This window comes from Anser anser (assembly GCF_964211835.1).
Source record: "Anser anser genome assembly, chromosome: 9".
NCBI classification, from domain to species: domain Eukaryota; kingdom Metazoa; phylum Chordata; class Aves; order Anseriformes; family Anatidae; genus Anser; species Anser anser.
The window spans coordinates 22,566,017-22,585,484 of NC_139729.1; the positions used below are offsets into that span (position 1 = coordinate 22,566,017).

Genomic DNA, 19,468 nt, shown 5'->3' on the forward strand with positions numbered 1-19,468 from the left:
TCCTAGAAGGTATATTTTATTTTTAAAACTATAAAAACCTCCACACTACGTTTTGAAAGAAAATAATTAGATTCATACAGAATATGCTTACTTACACCCAGAAAAGTCAAGACTGACTGCTTGGAGGGTGTGAGATGCTCAGTCCATCTGCTGAGTACATTTGCTGCTTTTTTGGCACTTCCTTGAAACCATGAAGTGTACATACACAGGTTAGAAATGGCTCACAAACATGTAAGCAGATGGTGATACTGCAGGTAATAATTTAATTACGCAACTCCTAGAACATGAACAAAGTATTCCAAACACGAGCAAATATAATTCATGATCCAAAGAAAAGAAAGAAGGATGGAATAAGCAATGTCCAGTCTAAGTTTTTAAATGCAGTGTAATAGTTTTTGTTGAACTTGCAATGATTTTCCACATACCTACTCTGTAGTTTGAAGCAGCAATAAACAAGAAGCTTTATACCACTTTATTCCTATCGCAACATTTCAGATATCAAAAAAAAAAAATAGCAGCATAAACTACAAGTTATCTAAGACAAGAAAATAACTATAATTATGTAACTGAACAGGAAAATTTATCATTAGTTCTACAGGTACAACGAGGTCAGAAATACGTATGCTCAAGATACGACCTTGAATCAGAAAAGACCACTGATACTGCTGAAGTGTGAAAGCATTAAAGAAACGTTAGTCTTCTTAATTCTTCATTTATGCAGAAGCATAAATGATACAAAATCATATTGCAGAAGCATGATACAAGCATGATACCAGAGATAAATAAGAAACAGATGCAAATAAGAGAATGAAATAAGATTAGATTGTGTTGGTCTACTTAACATACTGCATACGCAAAGGAAAGCTGAAGGAGAAAAAGGGATCTCTCAAATGTTATAGCAACTTCAGAGTTTCAGAAAACAAACCGCTAATTCAAAAAAAGTCAAAGATGCTGAGATAAAATACATACGGTTTGACTGGCAATATGCTAAGTCAGTGGAAGTCATCTTAGGTTAAGGGTTTGGAATTATGTCACAGATGAATCAGCCTTTGCATTATGTGCAGAAACTGAAGCATAAATGTGTAAGAAAGTAAATGCAAATGAATCTGAATATTCAGGGAACTGTCACTGTGAGACTCAGATAGCATGTCCCAATCACTGCTGGCTTTATGTTACGTGTTCTACTAAGACATTACAATACACACAAAAAAAGGGGTGGAGGATAGCATAGAATAAATGGTTGTGAAATGTTTATCCCACAATAATACAAACATACACATAGTATGTACATTTTGTAATAAAACAGTTTTGTTTTATGTAAAGGTCAAGTAGTTTCAAGGGCCATTATATGTAAACCATAATTTTATTTATTTTAACTTTTTTTTTTTTTACTAATTACTACTAATACTATGTACAGAGACATACATTTATCTATGAAACAAAGTCACTAATTGAATCCTGACTAAAAATGCCATAACTAGTTGCGTGATTCGAAGAAAAAAAGCAGTCTTATGATTTACATAGCTCAACATGCCAAGTTTCATTGCATTACTTTTGGTCAGTTCCATTTCTCGGCAAACTCCAAAACATAAATGGATTATAAAAATTGAGTTTGTGATTGTGGAATACATCAATATATCAAATATTGATGTATTCATTTGAATATCAAATGAAACATATTTTGTTATTTAATGTTAAATTTCATAAACCAAGAAGATAACTTATCTTGAAGTTGTGCACCCAATCAGTTCCAGCTTGGGCTCTGCTTCTCTTTTTTAATACACAGAAGAAAAACAGCAGCACAGTGGACTGGAGCGTCACCTTGCCTTTGCGACACTATTTTTTTTTTCTAGTTTTTATTGTATATGTAAATGGCATAAAAGAAGTAGGGTAAAGAAGTATTTACAACTGTTTCCTTTAATTTTATTTTCTGATTCTTACAATTTGTTCCCCTATAAGTTAAAACAAACAAACAAAAAAAAGCATCATCACAAAAGGTCACTTTGATGTAGAAACATCAAAATCCCCAGAGGTATTCCAGGCAGGTTTATGACTTATAGCCTGAAATGCTAGATAAACTGAGAAAAATATGTTAAGATAAACCTCACAATGAAAACAATATATAAATTCCATATATTATTTTTTTTTACGCCTGTGACTTGAAAAGGAAGGCAGTGAACATCAAATTTTAATAAATATGACATACTAGTTCAGAGTGTAATGGTGCATTGGCCACATAAGACAATTAGCTTTTTTTTAATTGAATGCTGCTTAATGAACCTTTAAGTTACCTTTCAATGCTGTCTACAACGGAGTGTTGTGAAAAGACAAGAGTCTGAAGTCAGAGAGTCTAATTAGAACCCTCTGCATGTCCTGCTGCATCTGTGCTGTGCTTTGTTTTTTAAAAAGAATGTCTGATACTTTGTGCATAAATTATTCAATTTACTGAAGTACACACAAATTTATATACAACTATATGCATACATTTTCAATAACTATATACCAGATAATTTGTATTTATTCCGTATATGCTTAAAAAGCTGAAAATTGCTGAACTACTTTTGTGGCAACAAATTCCTTATTCGGACATGATATTGACAGTAACAGCTGTTAGGTTTAAGTATTTAGTGCCGATATATATTTCGTTTCTGATTATTACAATGACCCTGAACAGACTTAAAGCTGCTGTAGCCGGACAACATATATATATATATGAATATGAATATAGGTAGTTGTGGCAAATACAGATATCCAACAGGACACACGGACCTCCTAGCACGAGGCCACACCGTTTATTTGTGAGGAGCCTCTGCCCAGTGGAGCCACATTACTGGCAGCAAGGACTGTCCCTCATGCGGCCCAAAGAAGAGCAGCACTGGGGCTGATGGCATCTTTGCTCCCCTGGCTGCAATACCAGCCTCAACGCCGCCTCGTTGCAGCTGGAGGCCAAAATGAGCTAACATGCCCATGAAAGCAAGTGAAAAGTAAATCAAGAGCCGGCTGATGTATTTTTCCACCTTCAGCACTGACAGATCCAATACAAATGAAGGTCCCAGTGTTTTCTGATGAATTTCACCATCCTAAAGTTATTTCAGGAAAGTGAATAGCAGTAAGTAGGAACAAGAAAGCCCAAAGGTAAAAACTCCATCAGTGAATGAATTGGTAATGAAGTGGTAATGCTACCCCTAAACCAAGAAAATAAACAATATCTAAAAAGCAATTCCTATTACCTCCAAGTCTAAAGTCTCTCTCCAATGCCTCCTATACCTTTAGCAGACGACTGATGCCATTCAGCCTGCCAGTTTTCTCCCTTTCTCCCCATTGGCAATAGCCCGAGCGCCTGTTACTCCGACAAACGAGATGCTTGCTGTCTCCCTATGGAGGAATGGTGAGGCAATGGAGTGGGTTACACCCACTCATCACTTCGTTCCCACTCTAGGTTTTATCACATGCTGTGTAAACTTTGCAAGTGAAAGCTGGCTGCGTTTAAACTGAAGGAAGCGATGGAGCAGATTCTAATGTAGCCTGTAGGCTTTACACACACACAATGAAATGGCATCACCAAGGTTTCAAAAACTATTTGGATAAAGCACTCAAGTGCCATGACTATATTTCTCATGGCAAAACAAGAAGATGCACCATGATTACATTGGAAGTAGTAGCAGCTGGAGGCTGTTTGGAACAGGTAAAATCTGCCTTCTTTCAAAATAAGATAACAAAAGTTGAGAAAAAAATATTTTGTGAAAAGATGAAAATAATAAACAGGCTTCTTTTTAAAGACAACATTATTCGTAATTCTGTCGTGTTGTTTCTTAGTCCCTGAATGCTGAAGATCCCTACAGAGCACGAGGGGACAAACTCATGCCTGGTGCGGGCCCAGCGGCGCGGCCTGCTGCCTGATGCCGGCGGAGCTCCCGTCCGAAACGCTAATTGCATTTTAAATGATGCCTAGTTGATCGATGTGTCTCTTCTGATTTACTGTATCTTCACTAAGCCAAAGAAGTGTAAGTTAAACATGCGGAAGAGCATAATGTGTCAACCAGAAGATTAGTTTTACAATCTATATGTTGAAGTGAATAAATTGTACTTTCATTAGCAGAAGTAGGCCATATGCTGAAAAAGTCATTGGATTCGCTTCACTGGTGAACTAGAGCAACAATGTACAATTAGAAAGCCTCAGCGGTTCAAAAGTCTTTAAAGGCAGGTCCAGTGGTTATACGATGAATTTTTAATGATATTGTTACCATCTGGGAGATTCACTTTAAGTGCCAAATGGGTTCCCTGAGCTAAAATATTAGGTTTAACAAAATCTATACATCTACCAGGTGTCCAGTATTTGTGTTTAAGATATTAAAAGGTTTATGAGAATAAGCTATCATTACTTGTGCCTATTCTTTCTCCAGCGCTTTTTATGGTCCTGCAATACATTTGGAAACAGTAGGAAACATTTGCAGACATGAGATTTTTTTTTTATCGAAGACGTTAGAAGGCCTAAAAGCTTTCTGTTAGCAATAATCATACACATAACCATTAGGAAAAAAATTAAGCTTTTTTATCTGAATTGCATTATATAATCTCTCTTCCTCTGGAAAAGAATAAATAAAAAAAATAATCAAGGTTTCTGATAATCTCCATTTCTGAAATTTTTGTTGACAGGTTAACAGAGTTTCCTCTCAGGAACCCATCCTTGTGGGGATTGTTTCTGATACTGAAACACAAGATCAACTTTTTTGTAAATCTTCATAATTTTAAAATGTAGAGGAGCTTAAAAAGTGAATGTCTCTCAGAAATCTTACTAAACTTTACTACATATTGAAGGAAAAAAAAAGTGGCAAAGTCACATAAGACTTAAACAGCTGCTGTTAAACATATGACCCAACATTCAAATTTTATGCATGCACAAAATAAAATGTCATACTTGGTTTTGTTTCTTTAACATTTTTGAGAAGGAACATAAACTATGCTTTTCAAATTTCAGCATGAATTTTTACTTGGTTACACAAGTACAATAACAATGCTGAAACTTTATATAGGGATTCTGTGACAATTCAGAATGGTATTTAAACGTCAGCTTACAAATATCTTTGTATTTGAAATTTAAGGCCTATGTACAATTATAAGATTTAAAAAAAACTGTAACATTACTGCAGAGAACCATGCTTTTTAAACAGCTGATTGTATTGTGAAAATGCTTTTCTCTACAGTGATGTGAACATTTCTAGAATTTTGATTAAAAAATTAAAGAGTGCAGCTACTAAACTGTATTTTTCTATTGTATTTCTACTTCATCTGGAATTATATCACCACTGCAAGGTTGAAGAAGTCATCAAGCACACCTCTGGTTCCCACTTCTAGTAGTAGGATGTTATCCTATGACTATAGGCCTCATAATAGAAGGAAAAAAATTACTAAAACACAAATCTCATCAGATAAGCAGAGCAAGACAGCTAAATTTGGTTGTTATTCAAAAAAAAGGGGGGGGCAGTAACTTCTAAAACCAACACGTTTATTGAAACGCACAAGTCTGCTTCCTTGACCCAAAGCATATTGTGTGATTCACGCTCAATGGGGCAGCTCCAAGCAAGATGGGAAATCAACCGAGCCAAACCTGTGACTCAGAGAGTGCTAAATCAGGACTGATTAAGAATAAAAATCTTAAAGCTGGGGTTTCTCAAAAAATAACCACAACACACTAAAAACACCTTCGGAATTTAATGTTAAAAACAATAGTAGATAGTATCATTAGCATTCAGTCAGACCTGTATGTCTAACATGGACCTGGTCTCACATTCTTATTTAAAATAACTACTGTTTCAAGCACAGCATCTTCTGTTCCTGCAACACACAACCTCGCGCAAATCTCATAGGGCAATTTTGGCCCCTCTCTCCCCTCTATAAAAGCCATTGGAAAGCAGTTGATACCCATTAGATCAGATTCCACCCCCATCCCTCTTTTTTAAAAGTATGCAAATGCTTACACAATTTACATTTTAGAATAGATGTACAGTTTCCAGTCAGCAAACAAAAGTTTTTCACAGACAAAATGACACCTGTGCCATTTATGAAGAAATGTATCTTACATAGCTGAAGGGAAATAACAAAAATACTTCAACTGTGTTATTCCTACTTTATCGAAAGCATTAAGAATTAAAGCACAGATTCACAGTACTAAAGACAGAATAAAGGACTGAAAGATTATTATTCTAAAGGTCACATTATCTTAACAAAGTGCCGCTTTTTGACAGTGTGACATTGATATTGAAGTAATATGTGCCGTTTAACAGAAAGTGCTCTATGACATCCATGCCCTCTGCACTCTAACAAAGAAATTAGTGATCTTCAAAGGTCACGCAGACTGTGCTACTTTTTGCCAATGGCAGTAGATATCTAAGAAAAGTCTCGATCTCTTGCAGGGCAGCAGGCTATTATATTTTGTTACAGATTAGGATTTTAAAAATACATATATATCTCCACTTGGACCACTACAATTGCACAAATGGAAGCATTCTGCTTCTCTCCCCATCATTTTTTTTTTTCAGAATAGGTTTTGTTGAAGAAATGCTATCTTCTTTTAACACGCGTGAAAAGCGACAGCATTCACTTCCCAAGTGCTGATTACATTATGTGCATAAAAAATGGACATAATGCTAGAAATGAAACATCACCTATGTTCCTGCCTGACTCTGAATGTGAAAGCCTGCACATCAGTCTAAAGATAGGCTTATTACATAAGATACAACTAATGCTAGTTCATGGGAACCGCTCCATAACAACAGAATATGACAGTGTATTACTTAATGTGCCACTGAGCTGATGCGACTCAGATAATAGCACACAGGAAATGTAAGGCTGCCCAGAACACAGTATTCCTTCTGTAAGAGTTCCTTTTAAAATCCTCATGGCAAAGTAACTGGTATGCCAGCAAGGAGTGAACCTATATTTAAAGGTTATTAAAAGGGCAAGAACCAAGAAAACAACAAAGATCAGCTCTGCAAAGCTCAATATTCAAAAAAAGATGTGATGACATTTCTATATAAGATGTGAAACTCTAACATGGAGATAAAAAAGATGAATAGAAATGTATTCAAAGAACTAGATGCATTTTTAGTGAATAAGACTTGTTTTCAGCAGGCATTCACTATTCTGACCTTATCAAGCTTTTCAGCTTCTCCAGATCTGTTAGAGCTGTTCAAAACCAAATGAACCAGCCAACTAGAGAGCTGTAAAAGGAGACCATCTGAAGGGAGCTCAATTGCTAATTCAAAGAAAAAGTTATTTTCATGAAAACAGTCTATTAAAATAATACTCCCTTGAATATCTTCTCTAGGTTTATTGGGATATTTCTATCTGCATTTTAATGAAGATCCCTGGGAAAACGAATCTCAGCAGTTACTCAGTTATTATTACTTTAGTGAAACGGTAATCAATCATGTTTGTATACAAAAAAACTAACACTGCCGTAAGACGCACGGTTTGTTTAACACAAGGTAGGATTTTCTTGCTGGTCTGCTGACCATTCTTGAACCAAAATTTCACTGGGCTACTTCAATCTTCCACTGGTAAATCCCAGATATCATCGGGGGAAGTTACACTTGGGCAGGATTGACATGCCGAGTGCCATATGGAACAGCTCTAGGACTGATGGAGACAAGGATCTCCCTCAGCTGGTTTGCTTCTCTCTTGACCTAAGCACAAGCCCCCAAAGTTCTCTGGTTTCTGCAGAGCCAAATTCAGACCCAACCCCATCTCTTGCAATAACAAAGAACTACTAAATTGCAACCTCTAAGTTCAGTCTTGCCCCACACTCCTTTTCCTTTACTCATACTTCTCTTCCACCCCTTGTTAAAGTCATTCTGCTTTGTGGAGAGCACATCAGTATTTGTGGGCAAAAGTAAAAAAGCAAGAATAAGCATTTCCCCGCGTCCTTGGAAGCATGCTGTCCTTTGGAGGGCTGGATGGGTGAGGAGGCCCTGTTGCAAACACTGCATACATATTTTGTATTGATGTGTCATTGGATAAGACTGCACACTGCAGTAAACAAAGCTATTTGAGATATTGGCAAGCACCTAACCCCTTTTGTAAGCCTACACAACTTTGAGCACCTAAAATTAAAGCCCTTTTTAACAGATCCTGACTACGTTTCTCGTAAGCCTCAGCTCTAAAACAAAGCTAGCAATACTTACCTATCATTAAAATGAGGAGGACAAATTGATTAGCAATTAAGTGTGTTAATTTGAAGTAGTCAAATAGAACAGAGCAGGTAAATCCAAAAAGTATATAGACCTTGCAGATGAGATACTGATAATATAAATGCATTCCTCTTTAATAAGTAGTACTAATATTGTTTTTCACCAAATCAAGAGGGTATGATTTCTTTCTGGAAAACTTTTACACCTTATTACGGCAATCACTTTTTTAATTTCATGCTTCCCTAACTTTATTACTGTTAATTTTACTCATTTAATTCTAGCTATTTTCCACCATTTACTGGGAAAATAGCAAGAACTTCATAGTTTTCAGATAAATAAAAGATAAATGGTTTTGTGAAAAAGAGCATCTATCAGTACAGTGTGTTTCTTTCCACCACTGGAAGCCCTCTGAGATCCTATGATGTTCTTTATCTATTTGACTAAGCCCCACTAAAGAACCTGCAGCCTCAGAACAGAAGCCAAGGCAGAATTAAAGCAGTGTGCAACCCAAGATGCCTGAGCAGCTGGGCTCCAAGCTGGCTGAGCCTGGTGGGAACAGTCCCACCAATTTCAATGAGCTTTGGATAAGGTCCAGTAGACCTTGAGTTTGTACATTCTTTTGAACATTTAAGTCTTCTGTCACTGCTGATTGAAATCCAAGCAATAATTAATTTCAATTAGCCACAGTTGATCAACTTATTTCCCATAATTACCTTCACAGGAAAAAAAAAGTTTTTAAGCAAAAAGGGATCAACTTGGAATTATCTGAACACTTACATGTTTTTTCAGTCAACTCTATTTTACCAACACTCCCGGTAAACATGAACTCTTTTGTTCAGTGCATTCCCTTCCACATGAGCCAAAGTTTTTAAGATGTATATTTAAAGCTACAGCACTATTCTTAAAGGGAAATGAGAGCATTATATTAAGAAAGAACGATGCATCACACTCCTGCTTTTCTAGACAGCCAGGTTACAACTAAACAATAAATGCTGGAGTTGTGCTTTAGAAAAAAAACAAAAAAAAAGTTCATACCAGCCAAACACACAGCACTCCTGAACAAAAGTCAAAGACGAATGTACTAACATAAAATTCTCAATACACTTTCAGTTTTTTTCCTTTAATATTTGCAAAGTGAGAGTACAGGAGAGCTGTAAATCAGTACAATTTCAATAGCCTAATGCAGACAGTTTTCTCATATGTTTTATGCCTAATGGTGGACTATACAATAAAAGCCTAATGTCTATAACTGAAAAGATATTTATATTCATTCTCCCGTTCTTTTGTGTTACGAGTCTTTAGTATATTGTAGATTTCAGTCATCTTGGCTTTAACTCCTGAATGAGCGCTGGATTATTAGAACAAAACTGCTGTATTTCCCTCTTTCATTCTGTATCACGACAATGGAAATAATGCACTAAGGAACTTGAAATATGTTACTACACTGCCAGTCCTTGCAGATGTATTGTGTTTTATATTGTAATCTTTTCAGCATTTATTTGATAGTATTTTCCAAGCTCCTTTACTAAAAGCATTTCTCTAAAATGGCCAAACTCACAGTTCAATATTACATTCCATTGATTCCCAGTTCTAATTATGAATGATATTCCCTACAAGCAAGGCAGATCAGAAGTATTTCAAACCAAATGGTTGTAATGAGACATCTTTCCAGTTTTGTCTGTTCTTATATGACAAAATCAAAGTTACACACCGTAACTACAGCTCTCAGGGGTTGTACACTCCAGGATATGTTAGTTGTACTTTCTGTATCTTTTGGATATAAATGCATTTTAAAAAGTAGATTTTTTGAAGTAACCAAATGAGAATATTCTAAGCTTTGTTTAACCGGGTAGAAAAAAAGAAAAACAAAAAAAAAAGGAAAAAAAAATCCCTGAAAGCAAGATGACCTTGCAAAGCTTTTGATATGACTGAAATGCACCTCTGTGAAAGCACTCTGGCTCAATAATGCCATCCACCGAAATTGATTATTTAGATTTATTGTTGTTGCTTTGAGTTCTTAAGATACTCAAAAATAAGCTCAGCCATGTGAGTCGATGTATTAGCATGAATGTATTTGGAACAACGCAGCCAAATTCTGCAAAACCCTTTGCAAAGCACCGTTTCACAGAGTGAAAAAGTATTCAGAAGAGAAAAAAAACAACCGTTGTTCAGCTTGTCTTCACATAGATACTTCAAACTTTCCAGCTCTGTTTTTTAGCCTTTTTTGTTAAGAGCTCGTTTTGCTTTCAGTGATGCACCACAAAAGAATTTATGAAGCACAGGCTGTGGTCCCAACCAACAGCAGCGACTGAAGACATGTCTGTGCCAGGCTGCTGATAGCGTCCCACCCCGAGGCCATGCCGCTGGGACAGCGAGCGCCACCACCTCGCTCATCATGCCCCGAAGCTCTGCATTCGGCCTTTCATTTCTGGATCCCATTATGACATTTTACCATCCGACATCATTGTACAATTCAAGTGCCAGAAGACAATTCAGGTTTCAAACATTCCTTCCTCTCCTTTGCCGCCTTCTCCTACTGCGTAAATATATGCATCCTCTCAGAAACGACGCAAGCCACCAAGTATAGCCGGTTAATTGACGATAATATTTTCATTCGCTAGAAATGAAAGAAATGGATGCAGAGACCACGTTACCTGAACCCACTGTGGCAGAAGTTGAAGGACCCCGTGTCCCTCAAGGCACACTACCGCATCAGAGGCGAGCAGAGCAACAAGCATCTTATTAAACAACAAGTGCACAAAAGCAAAAGGCAGAAGCCTCTGGGGCCACGTTAATTATCTCAGGGTCGAAGTCGCTGCGAAGGCTGTCTCACCGACTCCACGGCAGTCAGATGGCAGTGCCAGCACACTAAAGTCCCCAAGGTCCCGCAGTTATAGCGCTGTCATATTTCAAATGACAGGTAATACTTATGAACATGCTGACACTAACCTCCTCAATTATATTCAATGTCAAGGTTTTAGTACTGAAGGAACTGCTAATTTTCAACATACACACTTGCTGACAAAAGGTACTTTATCAAAGAAGGGAGTTTAGGGTATCTGCCGCAAGACGCTGAAGATACCTTTTGACACTCACAATGGGAATAACGTCCTTCATGGAAGCTCTCAAATGATGAAATAAATATTGCCCTTAGTCAAGCATACAAAAATCACAGCATCCTCTATTTGCTTTTCTGACAGACAGTGCCTTTACGTGGAAATCTCACTCTGCCACTAACTGCTGTCTGGAGGAGCAGATAATCTCTTGGTGTTTATTTGAACTTCCTTTGAATAAAAAGGCACCAGCAGGCGTGTGTTATTGTAATGCCTCAGGTGCTCCAGGAAGCAAGACTGAAAAGACAGAGTGCCTTCCACCGTCCCTGAAGGGCAGCTGTGCATGCCACGGAACAATTAAGTGCAATTGCCAAGAAAAAAAAGTAAGCACTGATTTTAGAGAGAAAGACTTTTAAACATGCAAATATGATTCCTCGTTTGTTCTCATCTCCGCTCTTTTCTGAATTTAACTGAAAATACTAACTGTTGAATCAAGTTCATTTAATTGCATAGAAGAGAGATTAGGTGGCACAGATATGGCCACGGGTGAAGGAGCACGGTCTCATTAGAGCTCTCTATCCGTTCAGGCGGCTTCTCCTGCTTGCAGTTGTTAACGTGAACTGGAGACAGATTCTGCTTTGAGTTGCACCAATTTAAATCCAGAGCAACTCTCATCTGGCCTCCAATTTGCATTAATGGTCAGAGGTGGCACGTGGGGATGAAGCTGAGGAAGGCAGCTACCTCCTCTGATGGCAAAGGAGCCTTCCAGGAGCAGAGTGTCTGCACATAAAGGGACGTGGTGCAATTTTAAGGGACAGCATTTTGAACCATTAAAAAAACTTCTCAAAATAACATTTATAATGCAAATAACCAACAGACTTTAAAAAGCTTTTATATACATATATATATATACATATATATATATATATATAAAGTTATGTACACAGTTTCAATGTTTCCTTATTATGTTTGTTAACATTTACATTGCAGTAACACAGGCATCCACAGCCTCCGGGGCAGCACAGGAAGGACTGACAGTGCTGGAGCTCCACGAGGAGCTGAGCTGCACTACGCTGCGCTGCTCCTGTGAACACCAGCTACGTTTCTGTATCCCCTTCTGGCACACTGTACTGGAATTGTGTACATGTGAGCATGAACATAAAGAAAGGGTGATAAAAATAGCATACAGCACAATTGCTGTAATGCCGTCATGACTTCTTAAAAGATAGGCTGTTACCATATTCAATCTTATTTAAATTTCTTTGCAACAGTGACTGTGAACATGAAGTAACAAAATGCATTCTAATATTTTTGCATGAAATTTTGCCCACATTCCAGATACGGATGTGGGCAACTCACTTGCATTGAATATGATGCTTCTCCAGTACTAATATATTCTACATACATTTGCATGCACTACATTTAGCGAACACCAGATATTTTTGTCTGCAATACTTACTGGGAATCACATGAGAAAAAAAAAAAAGACAATGTTTTTAATTGCAGAAAAACAGGCAAATTCAGTTTTTAAAAGGCGGGTAAGAAGCTTGAGCATCCCCATTTGTAATTGATGTAAACAGGACTTGCAGCTATACTTTGTGAGTGATACAAACTACTTGTACTATCTCCTTTCACAAGAAGATTTTCGTGCAGCTTCAGGATTAAAACTATTACTTTATCACATCTCATGATCCAAGAGTTCCTTTATGTTGATGCATATATCACCCATGTTAACACAGAAGAAACAAACAGAAGGTGCTGAGGTAATTAAAATCACAGAAGAGCTCATCAATCCTCCACCTTCTGAGCTGGGAGTGGGAGGATTCAAGAAAACTCACCAAAACATGAGATTTGAAGACCAACGCTTATCTTTCCAACTCTATATGGATGAGGACATTTTCCAATTGATCAGACTGATCATCTTCAAAAGAACTGCTGGAGTAATAAACCAATATTCACTTTCATGAAAGGGAATATTTCAGCAACAAGGGCAGCAATTTTTGGCAATGTGTCTACAGATCCAGAGCTTTTCATTTTTTGCTAACCCAGCAAAGGGATTTCAAAAAGCACCATGCTCTTGTAAAACAACAAGAAAACAAAGCCACCACCCCCAAAAGACCAGTGTCATCCCTTTCAGTAGTCCAAGAAGAAACTCAGTGAGATTTCATGGTGAAACTACACGTTCAGACTAATACCATTCCATATTCACACAGAATGTTTCTTTATATGCCATAAAGAAACAAGGAAAAATATTTTCCTTCAGTGTCTTAGCTTTGGATACTATGGGGCATAGTCAAGTCAGTAACAGCAGGTTTGTTTGATTGTTTTTAAATATGGCAGCTGAGTAGTTAATATCACTAAGTTCTGAGAAAGTAAAGGTTACCTTGGTTTAGGGGAATTCAAGTAAGCCTCTTTTCTTCTTTAAAATGTAATTTTTAAAGCACAGCAAAATACTGAGGCCACTAATAGAATTCCAATGATTCTCATGAACTTTCGAGAAGACAAAAAATAAGTGTCACATCTTAAAAATATGTATTTTTGATAGGATAATATAATCTTCATACTTTCATATTACCAAGACAAATCCAAAACTGCTACATACCCATTTGTAGGGACAGACTAAAAGTTAAGACGACTAAACAGCACAAATTCCTTGGCAGATTTCACATGCACCCATTATACCTCAACAAAACACATGCACATATGTTTGGTAGCAGGCTGTGTGAGAGGGCCAGAAGGGTAAACTGGCGTAGCTACACATCCAGATATGTAATGCTGTATTGTGCAATACAGACATACCCAATGTAATTAACAGGTTTTTAGCATGTAAAGGGAGGATCATAAGAGCTTGGGAACAGAAAAGTGTGGGCAGCAGTGCTCACACAATCTGAAGCATATATACACCAGAGATTTCCTAAGCCTTCCTTTGTTCACTCAGCATTTCTGTGTCCCAAGTAGATGATGTAACACTTCAGAAATATTTGATAGGGGAAAAATATAAATTACAGTCTAAAGACCCATCCCAAAGACTTAATAAAAGAGCAACTTTGCTAATAGGAAAAAACGCCCTGTTTCCAGAGCCAACTCTCATAGTAATATTGTATCCCCAATGGATGTTTCCCCACAAACAAGATAATTGAGGACTTGTGCAGGTCTTGCACCAGTAACAGGCCCATTGCCGAAAAGCCTTGAAAAAAACAGACACGCTCTGCTTGTGCTGTGGTTGAGGGTCAACAGCTCACTCGGTGGCTCTGTACCATGCTAAATTCTGCCAGGGCTGCTGGGCCAGCAAGTTCAAAGGCAACTTTCTAGAACATGTGTAAAGTATTTCTGCAGACGCCAATAAAAGATGTTAAAGGAGGAGCCTGGCATGTGCAGCTGAAATATTTCGAACACTACATTTTGTTTCTCTTCCGCTTTTAAAGACAGTTTTCAGATACAGGGAATTACATGCAATCATCATTACTGGCTGAAGAGAGAAGAAAGTTAAAGAATAATGTCCTGAAGCTATTTTTGAAATACTGCTTTTAAAAACTTATAGGCTATATAATTTTAAAAGGTAACGCACACCTCACTTTCCTCTTCTCTCATACCTTAATAAACACGCTTAAAAAAAAAACATTCCTTAAAATCCATTTGTCTGTCTAGCGTGGGTGGCAACACTGGCTCGATTTTCACCTCACTCATTGTTGTACATCACTTAGAAATCTCACTGGATCCACCCTACTACCCATTGCTCCAAAATATATAGGTTGCTCTGACAACCGAAAGCCTGCACTTTGTACTGTCGTATATATAATTTTGTCAGACTAGACAACCTGTTAGCAGCTATTACAAAACAAAATTACAGAAAGACAGAGAAAAATCACCTCTTTTCCATGTATTCTTTCATTTCTTAAGATAGACAAGTTTTTAAAATTTTGAATACCTAAGAAAGCTTGTTTCAGCTTTCATATGCAGAATGGGGACTTTGCTTGCCTGAATTAGAACTATATATTACCCTCTATTGCTTCTGTATTCTGGTTTATGAATAACAAAAATTAATGAGAAGTTAAAGCTCTGCTACCTCTAATACTTTTTCTTTTTTCTTTTTTAAACACAAAGCAATGTTCCAAAATACATTGCAATTATATCTATGCTGAAAATGGACAAAATGAATCTGATACCTTAAATTGAACATTGTGACTTTTCAGAAAGCCATGACTGCAATTCAGAACTCCCTAGCCCTCATAAGAAGATACCAGAGAGAGCACAACAGGCCAGGAAGAATACGGGAGTTGTACCATTTCTGGCCAGACGTGTACAATCTGCAGAGGAGCCAACTGCATGTGGTTAAGTACAGCAAAAGAACAGGATGAGCATATGATGGTGTTTCCCTAGAACTGGTTTCACCAAGTGACAGCTTAAAAAACAACAACAACAACATAAAAATCCTACACCTCAATACTTGCGTTAAATCCTAAAGGTTATTACAAGATGCACTGCAAGATTCATTCAGGATTTCCCAAATCCTATCAAAATAAAATAGCTATTTCCCTCTCCACTGCCATTATTGGCATTACAGAAAATTACAGACATTTGCAAAAAATCCACTCTCAAAATACAGTGGTTATGGCTCAGAACGAAACAAGAAACCTGAAAGCCCATGGCCAATAACCTCATTTAATGACACAGCAATAAATAGCTGAGCACATACACACAGATATTACCTTCTCCAACCTCAACTCAAAAATGTCCACATGAACTTAGATAAACAAATTTCTAACTGGGTCTGTATTGTTGTAATGTTGGTCATTTTTCCGATGACTGTAATAATGACTCAATCAGCTTCCTCCGAACGTCGGTACGCACACAGTCAATGTCCTGTGACAAAGAAAGGACTGGCATCTGCCCAGCACTTGCCCCCTTGAAATAAGTGATGGAAAGAAAGCTCTTCACCCCTGCCAAAACTTTTTCTGGCATGGATGTCCTTCGCAAGAATGCGTAACAGTCCTTCCTCTCTTCTCTCCCCAAAAAGTTTGAAAGCAAGACAAAAAAATGTGAAGAAGAGGCAACTAAAAGAAAATTCCTCCCTTACATATTACACCTTTTATCCATCTACAGGATTTATTTGCAGTCTGCCCATGACCCAGACTTAAGCTACTTCAAACATGCAAAAATTGCAAAGGTTTTAAGTCTAAAATCACCTCGTGAAGTGAACGGGACCAAGGCAACTCCAGAGGGCTGCTACCTCATCCGCTGCCAGCGCAGTCCCTCGCAGCCTGGAGGTACCGGATCAGCGGCACTTTCTGCAAGCAATGCACAGGGAAGAGATGCGTGACCAGGCTGCTCCCCTCTGCCAGCTCCCCTCGTCCCAATCCCTCCACAGCAGAGACTTGGGTGTGCAGGTTATGATTCAAAAAACACAAAACCACACTGTTGACCTTCGTAAGAATGGCTATCATATGCATGTGTGTACGTATGTAAACATACACAGACACTCAATTTTTATATACATGTCCAAAAACTAGGTAGAGCAAGATACTGCATCATTAGGCCTCAGAGCTTCGGACTGTACCTCTCTAGGACAATGTGTTGGACTCCCAAGGCTTGCTCCGCGACAGGTTTCTCCTGAGAAGGCAGTGGCTTTGTTCTCCAACACCCTCACCTACCTATTACTGTCAGTGAAGTTCACTCAGGTGCTAAAACTTGAAATGACTATTTTCTCATAAGGTAATGGACTTAAATATTATTTAGGCGGAAATAGATTCTTTCCTCCACAAATGTGATGGAAATAATCTGCAAGTACTTTCATTTAGAACCACTTATGATGTAAAATTATTTCAGACCACAGCTTCACTCTAGCATAGTATAAAAATTATATTAAAGCTGACTCTGAAATATTTGCAAGCTGTAATACCATTCCAGTACTGAATTTTATAAAATCAAACCCACTGCAAAAGAGACTGCTAGCTGATTATTCACATAAGTAGTAAGCCATGGGAAAAAGCCGTTGATGTCTGGCAGCCAGAGTTGTATAAAATAGTTGCAGCAGATGAGAAAGTATATTCTGCATGCAGTCAGCTTCACCTTTCCTTATAAGAAAGTCACAAAGAAACTGTTCACATTTTGCAGAGTTTTCACTCTGATAAGTATGTTCCTTTCCAGAAAAAAATTAGTCCGTTTACATAAAGCCTGGACACAATGATGTTTAACGACATTACTCAAACATTTATTATATAAACACCCACTTAATTGCATACCCAAATATCTAATAGGAAAAACACATTTCCAGTTTCACAGTTATCGGTTTAATTCTTTCACACATTCAATAACATCACCCTTTAGTCACCAAAGGCAACCTCAAAAATAATACGCCTTCCTATCTGCTTTTAACACAGGCCACTGGGCACTTAGTGCCCCAGCAAAACATCACAAACATTTGCCATCCAGAAAGTTCAACCAAAGCTGGTTTTAGCTGTGACCGCAACAGAAACACAGTTTGCATGAATCCCGTGGTGGGAACTAGGCAGAGGACAGTCAGCCCTCCTTGACACCAGACTACAGGAATTTGTACAGCTGGATCAGGCCCAAATGGGTTCATGTGCATTTATATTTAGTGAATTTTCTGTCTGGAAAAGCACCTGAAACAACCAGGTTTGTCATGTCATTGAAACTGATCTCTTCAGCCTGTAATGGGGACACACAGAGATAAACGGGATTTTGAGAATGGGTTTGACTTAGCTGGAAAGTGGTGGGTCTGGTTTGTGTTTTGTTTTGAATAAGCAAAGGAAATATTCAGTATTATAACTCTTCTGTGCTAGCGGCGCTGAGGAAAGGCCGGGGGCCTGTTCCAGTGCACTGCACGAGCGCAGGGCTGGCGTGAGGCAGGCCAACCTGCGCCGCCGTGCCCTCAGCCAGCAGGAACACAGCTAATGAAAAACGCTGCAATAAAACCAAGCAGGATGTGCAACAAGGATCTGGGAGCGAACTGGAGCAGCTCACAGCAGATCTGGCTACCAGAAAACGAGAGCACCCTGCAGGGCAGCAGCCCAGAGCCACCTGAGGCGAAACCCAGGCCTGGATGGCACAGGCCGGGCACTGAACACCAGGCGCCACACAGCACATCAAATGGGCTCCAAAACACAAACAAGGCAGGTGTTTGTAGAGGAGCTAGCTACCTCAAGCAGTCCTTCAAAGCTGTACGCATATTAGGCGTATTCACCCAGTGTACCCGTCGGGGCTGGCAGTCAGGTTCAAACATCCCAAATTGAGATGTTACCATGTTTCCTTTCTTCCTCTTGCCAGTAATATTAAATCTGCTTAACAGATTGGTAGGGATTTGACAGATGACCTCATTAAGCACACTGCCTTTACAACTTATTTCCGCAGGTTTCTAGGAAAAGGCCTGTCTGGTGGAAAACAGCAGCAAGGTATGTTCACTCAAGTGACAGGCATCGCATGCTGACAGAGGCTGGGAGACACGAGTCTTTTATGAGCACCAGAATTATGTTCCAGCAGAGAACTTAAACTTTTATATCTTCTAGCCATTTCTCAAAAGGAGTAATATTTACATAAATGGAACAGCTGCCCCCACAAAAATTAAAGCAACAATTGCCAGCACATTTTACTTCATCTACAAAGGAACACGAGCTAGCAAAAAGTTTTGCACATATTTCTCAGGAAAATAAACTCAGCCAGGAAGCAGTTTTCTGACTTCTGAAGAGAGCAAACATCAGGCTTCACAGCTTTCAGAGGAAGCTACATGTTACGTCCCTGGAAGCCAGCAGTGTCAGACAGGTGATCCTATGGGTTTCCTGGGGGAGTACAGGAATACAACAACAAAAATCCACTAACCAGGAGCACTAGATTTTGACAGAGACAGCATAACTTCCTCTCACTAGTGGTGTTGATGGATGTTTTCCATATCTAAACTGACAGTGACAAAAGAGACTTTAATGTGAAGGAGCCTTGCCAGTCCTCTGTGCATCTGGGAAGGCTGGTACTAACTGGCAACCGAGTCAAACATTGCGACTGACATCCCTAAAACAAATACAGAGGTGGGGTGTCTTCAAAGAGCAACTGCTACCATCACTGATAGGATCTTTTAACGCTTGTTGCAGCAACTGGTTTTGCTGCATGCAGCTGCCAGGACAGCTGCTTCTTTGCCCAGCCTTCCCTGCTGCCAGCACTGGCCTGCCGGGCACTTGCTTCCCCATCCTGAATCTATCAAGAAGGGTTATGCTG

General features: G+C 38.5%; 1 protein-coding gene across 16 annotated transcripts in view; it reads right to left on the bottom strand.

The window, feature by feature from the left end:
* The window catches only part of NAALADL2 (N-acetylated alpha-linked acidic dipeptidase like 2), a 441,985-nt gene that overhangs the window by 258,418 nt on the left and 164,099 nt on the right, over positions 1-19,468 (bottom strand). Inside the window, exon 4 of one of the 16 annotated variants that reach the window (XM_083849043.1) lies at positions 16,429-16,530. The exons of the other annotated variants lie outside the window; for them this stretch is intronic. The gene's annotated coding sequence lies outside the window, so the exon portion shown is untranslated. The remainder of the gene's footprint in view (positions 1-16,428; positions 16,531-19,468) is intronic. 16 annotated transcript variants of the gene reach the window in all.